This window comes from Thalia democratica, chromosome 4 (assembly GCF_965202585.1).
Source record: "Thalia democratica chromosome 4, ktThaDemo2.hap1.1, whole genome shotgun sequence".
Lineage (NCBI taxonomy): Eukaryota > Metazoa > Chordata > Thaliacea > Salpida > Salpidae > Thalia > Thalia democratica.
In genome coordinates, this window is record NC_139168.1 from 53,982,156 (window position 1) to 53,989,830 (window position 7,675).

Here is a 7,675-nt window from a genome sequence, read left to right on the forward strand (position 1 = left end):
TTTGCAAGAAAATTGCAAAAACCAAAATTCATTCGATTAGCCTACGCAAATCAGTTGTATGAGTTGTTTTTTTTTTTTTTAAGTGTTTTTATAATTACTAAAAATCTTTGAATCGTCAAAAATACATCCTACCGCAAGTTTAGACTCTGAAGAAGCCATAAGTAAATTTTTAGATCTTAAAAATAAATATAAAGTACTTGAAAGTTTGCAAGAAAATTGCAAAAACCAAAATTCATTCGATTAGCCTACGCAAATCAGTTGTATGAGTTGTTTTTTTTTTTTAAGTGTTTTTATAATTACTAAAAATCTTTAAATCGTCAAAAATACATCCTACCGCAAGGTTAGACTCTGAAGAAGCCATAAGTAAATTTTTAGATCTTAAAAATAAATATAAAGTACTTGAAAGTTTGCAAGAAAATTGCAAAAACCAAAATTCATTCGATTAGCCTACGCAAATCAGTTGTATGAGTTGTTTTTTTTTTTTTTAAGTGTTTTTATAATTACTAAAAATCTTTGAATCGTCAAAAATACATCCTACCGCAAGTTTAGACTCTGAAGAAGCCATAAGTAAATTTTTAGATCTTAAAAATAAATATAAAGTACTTGAAAGTTTGCAAGAAAATTGCAAAAACCAAAATTCATTCAATTAGCCTACGCAAATCAGTTGTATGAGTTGTTTTTTTTTTTTAAGTGTTTTTATAATTACTAAAAATCTTTGAATCGTCAAAAATACATCCTACCGCAAGTTTAGACTCTGAAGAAGCCATAAGTAAATTTTTAGATCTTAAAGATAAATATAAAGTACTTGAAAGTTTGCAAGAAAATTGCAAAAACCAAAATTCATTCGATTAGCCTACGCAAATCAGTTGTATGAGTTGTTTTTTTTTTTTAAGTGTTTTTATAATTACTAAAAATCTTTAAATCGTCAAAAATACATCCTACCGCAAGTTTAGACTCTGAAGAAGCCATAAGTAAATTTTTAGATCTTAAAAATAAATATAAAGTACTTGAAAGTTTGCAAGAAAATTGCAAAAACCAAAATTCATTCGATTAGCCTACGCAAATCAGTTGTATGAGTTGTTTTTTTTTTTAAGTGTTTTTATAATTACTAAAAATCTTTAAATCGTCAAAAATACATCCTACCGCAAGTTTAGACTCTGAAGAAGCCATAAGTAAATTTTTAGATCTTAAAAATAAATATAAAGTACTTGAAAGTTTGCAAGAAAATTGCAAAAACCAAAATTCATTCGATTAGCCTACGCAACTCAGTTGTATAAGGTGGTTTTTTTTTTTAAGTGTTTTTATAATTACTAAAAATCTTTGAATCGTCAAAAATACATCCTACCGCAAGTTTAGACTCTGAAGAAGTCATAAGTAAATTTTTAGATCTTAAAAATAAATAAAAAGTACTTAAACGTTTGCAAGAAAATTGCTCTAAAAAATTATGTAATACGCTTTTATACTTATACTTTCATACTGCTAACTTCTTGTTAATGATTTAGTCAGTTTAAATTTACAAAATTTATTGTTTTCCAAAGCCTTCAAATGGTAAAAATTAATTGAAGTCCTTTAAAATCAGAAAAAAAAATCCAAAATTTCCAAGAAATTTATAAAAATATTTAATTTTATTTCCAATGCTTTCATCTGGTATAAATTAGTAAAATATCCTCTTCAAAACTGCAAAAATTTTCTATTAACATATTGAACAAGTACCCTACTTGAACAAGCAGATTTTGTAAGCTTTTTAGTATTGATGATCTGTAGCAAGGACACTTCCATAGTGAAACTGTGATATATACACAAAAGTTTATCTAGCATAACTTTAGAATCAAAGTGTTTTTTGTTTAAGTAAATAATTGAGTTTTTTACAACTAAGCAGCTAGTTTAGTATTTTATGTAACAAGTTAATGTGTATACTTTACCTCTTTATAATTTTTTCAAAGTTGTTTAATTTTATAAAATAAGTTATAAGAGAGGTATATGCCAAGATTAAGTTTACTTAATACTTGTATTTTCTGTAGAGTAACTTAAGTTTTTAAAGTAAATAAGAGTATAACTTATTTGTTACAAGTTTTATACTAAATGATAGGAGTAAATATTTTATAAATGAATGTAAAAATAATTGAGTGCCAAAAGAAAAGAAATGAAGCCCATAAGTTGTGGCTTGATTTAGAGAAAAGATTCTCTTCAACAAGTGTAGGGGTAGCAGACGAGAGCTATTTAAATAAAATGAGGCAAATGATTTTAACTGCCAAGAAAATGAAGCGGAATGCAGTTTAGATGAAGGAAACCATATCTTCATTTGATGAAGAGGTTTGAAGTGCTAATAAAAAAACGGAGAAAATAAATTTTAGTACATACATTTAAGAAAACAGTATTTTATTAAGTTCTTTATTGTTTTGATGTTTTAACTATAAAAGTTCGTTATTGTTTGAGTTGTTAAAGCTCCTTATTGATTTATTTTTTTTATTTGTAAAAGTTCCTTATATGTCGTTTCGTTTATTTAGATACATTTATGCTAGGCAATGCTAAAAAATTGTGTCTTTTTTCAGACAAACTCTGTTTATCAGGTAATAATACAAGTATTTTGCTGATAGAGCTGTTTATTACAAATTCATACACAGATGGTTTAAGTGGTGTACTGGAAGTTTGATGATAGAATTCAGCAAAAAACTGTTGTTTTTAACCTGTATTAAAATTAGATTGAAAGCTTTATATAGTTTCAAGTGTTAGATTTTGAATTTTAGAGTAAGTTAAATTTAAGAGTATGATTTAGAAAAGTCAGGAAAACTTTTGTAAAAAGTCAGGAAAAAGTCAGGAAAAGTCAGGAATTTTTTCTCAGCTTGATCAGTGGCAACCATGCTATATAAAAATAAGAAACCAATTTTTTTTTATTAGAAACATTTTGTTTTCAAGTGTTTCTCAGCAATCAGGGTTCGTGCGCGTCAGGCTAAATAATTTTTTGAAAAAAGTTGAAAAACGTCAGGCTAAATCAGTTTTTTTATCTAGAAATTTGAGAATATCAGTTTTTCTCAGTTCAAATGCAAAAAAAATTCTGATTAAAAATAATTGAGAAATGTTTTCACGATCAAATTGAAATGTGAATTTATTTCTAAATGATGATTTAGTTATTAAAGACAAAATCAGTCAGTATTTCTCAAAATAAATGCTTAAAACCTTTTGTTGAATCTCAAACTTAAGAATATTGATTATTTTGTTTTAGTAGATTATTTACGTCTTAATTATGAAAATTCATCAAAAAATACAGTTTGAACATTACAGCTTAGTTCAACAACTTAGCTGTTTGTTTGAATTTTTATACTTGTGTAAACGTTTCATTTTAAATTTTAATAAAACACAACAATGCAAGTTGTTTTAATATTAATCTTCTGGTTATAATGTTCTTACTAAATGCTTAATTAAATTGAACAATTGTGTTTAGTAATATATATTAAATTTTAACACTAGTAATAAATTAGATACAACACTTATATTAAAACTTATCACTGAGTTAGTTATGTTAAGGTCATAGGGGAAGGGTCAATCACCTTTTTGACAATTTAGTCTTATTTTATTGAGTTGTAACTAAGCTATGAGTTGCTTTTTGCAGATTTTTAAAGCTCAAAATATTTTTGAGATAAAGCTGATTGAAGACGGAGATTACAATAGTACTAATCAACACCCCCCAATGCCTGAAATGACTTCTAAAGGGTATTTTCCTTACTTTTAAAAAATGTCAGGCTAAATTCTCAGTTAGGCTAAGTTGGTCTCAGTCAGGCTAAATGAAAAAAAAAATTGCTCACGAACCCTGTATAGATTTTTCTTAAAAGTTACTTTGAATTGTTTTAGTCATTTTTAAAATAGGTCAGATAAAACTCTACAAAATAACTTTTAAAAATCAAGGTTGACTTCCCTATGGTCTAAATTATTTACTCAGTTTATCTTAACAGGGTTTTCACACACTCTGGGTACTCAGCACAATTCTAGATATTTTGAAATTCTAGAAAACTTTAGAATGACTCAAGATAACGCAGAATATTTTTATTTTTAACAGGGTTGCCACACACTCAGGCTACCCAAGATAGCTCTATATGTTTTGAAATCTTAGAAAATCTCAAGATGACTCAGGATTACTCCGGATATTTTGACTTTTTTTAAAGCTAAGGACAGTTTTGAATATTTATGAAAATTTCAGGATAGTTTAAAGATTTAAATTTTTAGTTGATACGATGTAAACAAAGGAAACTCTACTGCCTGGAATTAATATTGATTTAGGAAGAGCGACCTAAGTTAAATACCCAAATAGCACTAAATTAAGAAGCAAAACTATTAGAAATTTGTTAATAAACATATCTTTACTTTAGTTTTACTTGTTAAATCTCTAAAGTTTGTATTTATTTCAATTTATTTATTCCTCATAATTTTAAGTTATTTTTAAACTGCTTACTGACCAAAATTTTTTTCAAATTCATTTGACATTTGACACTTGAAAACGGAACTAGTATAATTTTGAAAAGCCTAGTGAAATAAGAAAAATAAAACAAAATGAGTAATCTTTTAATAAGTTGCAAATGGTATATAAATGATTGTTATTGATTTTTAAATTCTTATTTATAATTATTTTTGTCTTGTGACTAGCTAGCTCTTCACTATTCTTGTAATAAAATTGTTATTATAGTATGTGTAATAATATAAAAAACTGATAGGAGTAAAGTGTAAATTTAGTTGAATACAATGATTTTTAAAAGTATAGCTATTAATAGTTACGTCATAAAGAGTTAAGTGTAAAAATCTGTTTAAAAGTATAAAATTAGAGTTAAGTTATACTTTAGTAGTTTGAAGTTATTTCTAAGACAAAATTGTTAAAATAAAAACGTTTAAGGTAGTAGAAAATGTACTTGAAACTATATAAAAAAGTAAATTACAAAAAACAACAATAATAATGCTAAAAACAAATATACTGTTTATAAAGTTTTAAGTTGTAGAAATCTTGTTTACAAATTTTTAGCTTGTAAGTTCTTATAAACAATGATTTTTAACTGAGAGATAGTAAGAGTTTGTTGCTCTTGATAGAATTTTGAATCTACTATCCAGAGCTCATTGAAAATTGGCGGCTTAGCTATGGGAAGCCTTTTATGCTCTATTCTTACTAACATTATTGTTGGTTATTACAGGATTGCCACTCGGTCAGGAAAAGTCAGGAAATCAGGAAAAGTCAGGAAAAATTAAAAAAGATTACAAAAGTCAGGAAAAGTCAGGTAAAAATGGGGGGTTTTGAAAAAAAGTCAAGAAAAGTCGGGAAATTTTATAAAATTAAAAAAAAAATCATATTTTGTCAGTTTTAATTTACAAAATTCTTTGTTTTCCAAAGCCTTCAAGCGGTAAAAATTTATTAAAAGTCCTTTAAAGTCAGAAAAAAATCCAAAATTTTCCTGGAAATTTGCAAAAATATTTAATTTTATTTCCAATGCCTTCACCTGGTATAAATTAGTAAAATATCCTTTATACAACTGCAAACAGTTTCTGTTAACATATTGAACAAGTACCCTACTTGAACAAGCAGATTTTGTAAGCTTATTAGTATTGATGATCTGTAGCAAGGACACTTCCATAGTGAAACTGATATATACACAAAAATTGTAAAAGTTCCTTATATGTCATTTGTTTATCTAGATACATTTATGCTAGGAAATGCTAAAAAATTGTGTCCTTTTTCAGACAAGCTGTGTTAATAAGGTGATAATACAAGTATTTTGCTGATAGAACTGTTTATTACAAACATGTATCATACACAGATGGTTTAAATGGTGTACTGGAAGTTTGATAGAATTCAGCAAAAAACTGTTGTTTTTAACCTGTATTAAAATTAGATTGAAAGCTTTATATAGTTTCAAGTGTTAGATTATGTAATTTACAATAAGTTAAATTTAAGAGTATGATTTAGAAAAGTCAGGAAAACTTTGGTAAAAAGTCAGGAAAAGTCACGAAATTTTTCTCAGCTTGATCAGTCGCAACCATGTTATTATGAAAACAGTCTTCTTACATAAGATATCAGTAAGCCACTTGTGTATTATAGGTATGTTGATGATGTTTTTGCTATTTTCTCTTCTAAAAACAATGTCAATACCTTTTTTTTTGCTAAATAAGATGCACAAATGCTTAGTTTTTACCATTGCTGAAATTTCTAAAAAAAATAAATTTTTAGGCATAAACATCACTAGAAACAGCAAGAATACTTTTTCTACTTCTGTGTACAGAAAATAAAATTTTAGTCCACACTACATTTATAGAAATTTGTTTTGCCCTACCGAACAAAAATTGAGAATCATACAATGCATAACCAACAGAGCAGCTATTAAAATTTGCATGGCCGACTGCTTGCATTTAGAATTGGACAATATTTACAAAATTATTCTCTCATTAGGTTACCCCAAAACAGTCATCAAGAAGACAACTAAAGCAACTCAGTCCAAAATGAACCGCTTACCTTCTTTTGGCCCACGCCACCTCCGCCTTCCTTGGGAACGAGTCAAAAATGCACAAAGGCATAAAATTGCGCAAGGGAACAAATTTTCACAAAGACAACTTTGCACCAACGTCAATTTTGCACAAGTTAAATTTTTGCACAAGAGTAAAACAAAACATAAAAAAAACAGAAGAAAACTACTAAAAGATAAATTATTAAAAAATTAAAAAGTTAAATAGTTACTGACTGAGGGTAAGGGTTAGGGGTAACAGTGACAGTAAAAACAAAAAAATATTATTGAAATAAAAAGCTACCTACCGAGAGTTAGGGGTAACAATGACAGAAAAAAAAATCAATTTGTGCAAAATGTCTTCGGGTAAAAGTGTCCTTGTGTAATTTTGTCCCCTTGTGCAATTTTGTACGCTTGTGCAAGTTTGACAGCTACCTGCCTTCCTTATGTGGGTTAAAACTCAATAAGGTTGGCTAAGAAAGCTTCATTAGCTTAAAGATCCACCTTCAATAGCATTTTGCTACATGTGTTGTACTACCCTCTTAACAGAATTGTGAAAATGCCACCCCATGATCTAATAATGTAAAAATGTATTTAAGTGTTAATGCGGAAATGACTACGTTAGTTGAACATCTCAATGTTTCCACGTTAGGCAAGAGCAGCATGTCACAAAAAAGCTAAAAAGGTTTATTTTTAATGACAATGTTAAGCCAAAGGGTGAACAATCATCCATCCATTAACACCTCCTGAATAATCCTAGTTGTGCTGATAACTACCTGGATGGGAACAATTGCACAAGACAAAATTCCACGAGGTTACTAAATTGCACAAGGGGACTAAACTTCAGAAGAACAAAATTGCACAAAGCCAAATTTGTACAAGAGCACAAAAGTGCACAAGAGAACAAAATTGCACCAAGGGTCAATTTTGCACAAGTTACATTTTTGCACAAGAGTAAAAAAATACAGAAAAAATAAATAATTAAAAAAAAAGAAAGTTACTGACTGAGTGTAAGGGTTAGGGGTAACTGTCATGATAAAAAAATGAATAAAACTAATTAAAAAAAAAAATTAACAAAAAAGCTACCGATTGAGGTTAAGGGTTAGGGATAACAGTTATAGTAAGAAAAACTAATTAAAAAAAAAAAACAGAAATTGGAAAAAAAAAATAATTTGTGCCAAATTGTCTGCTCTTGCAAA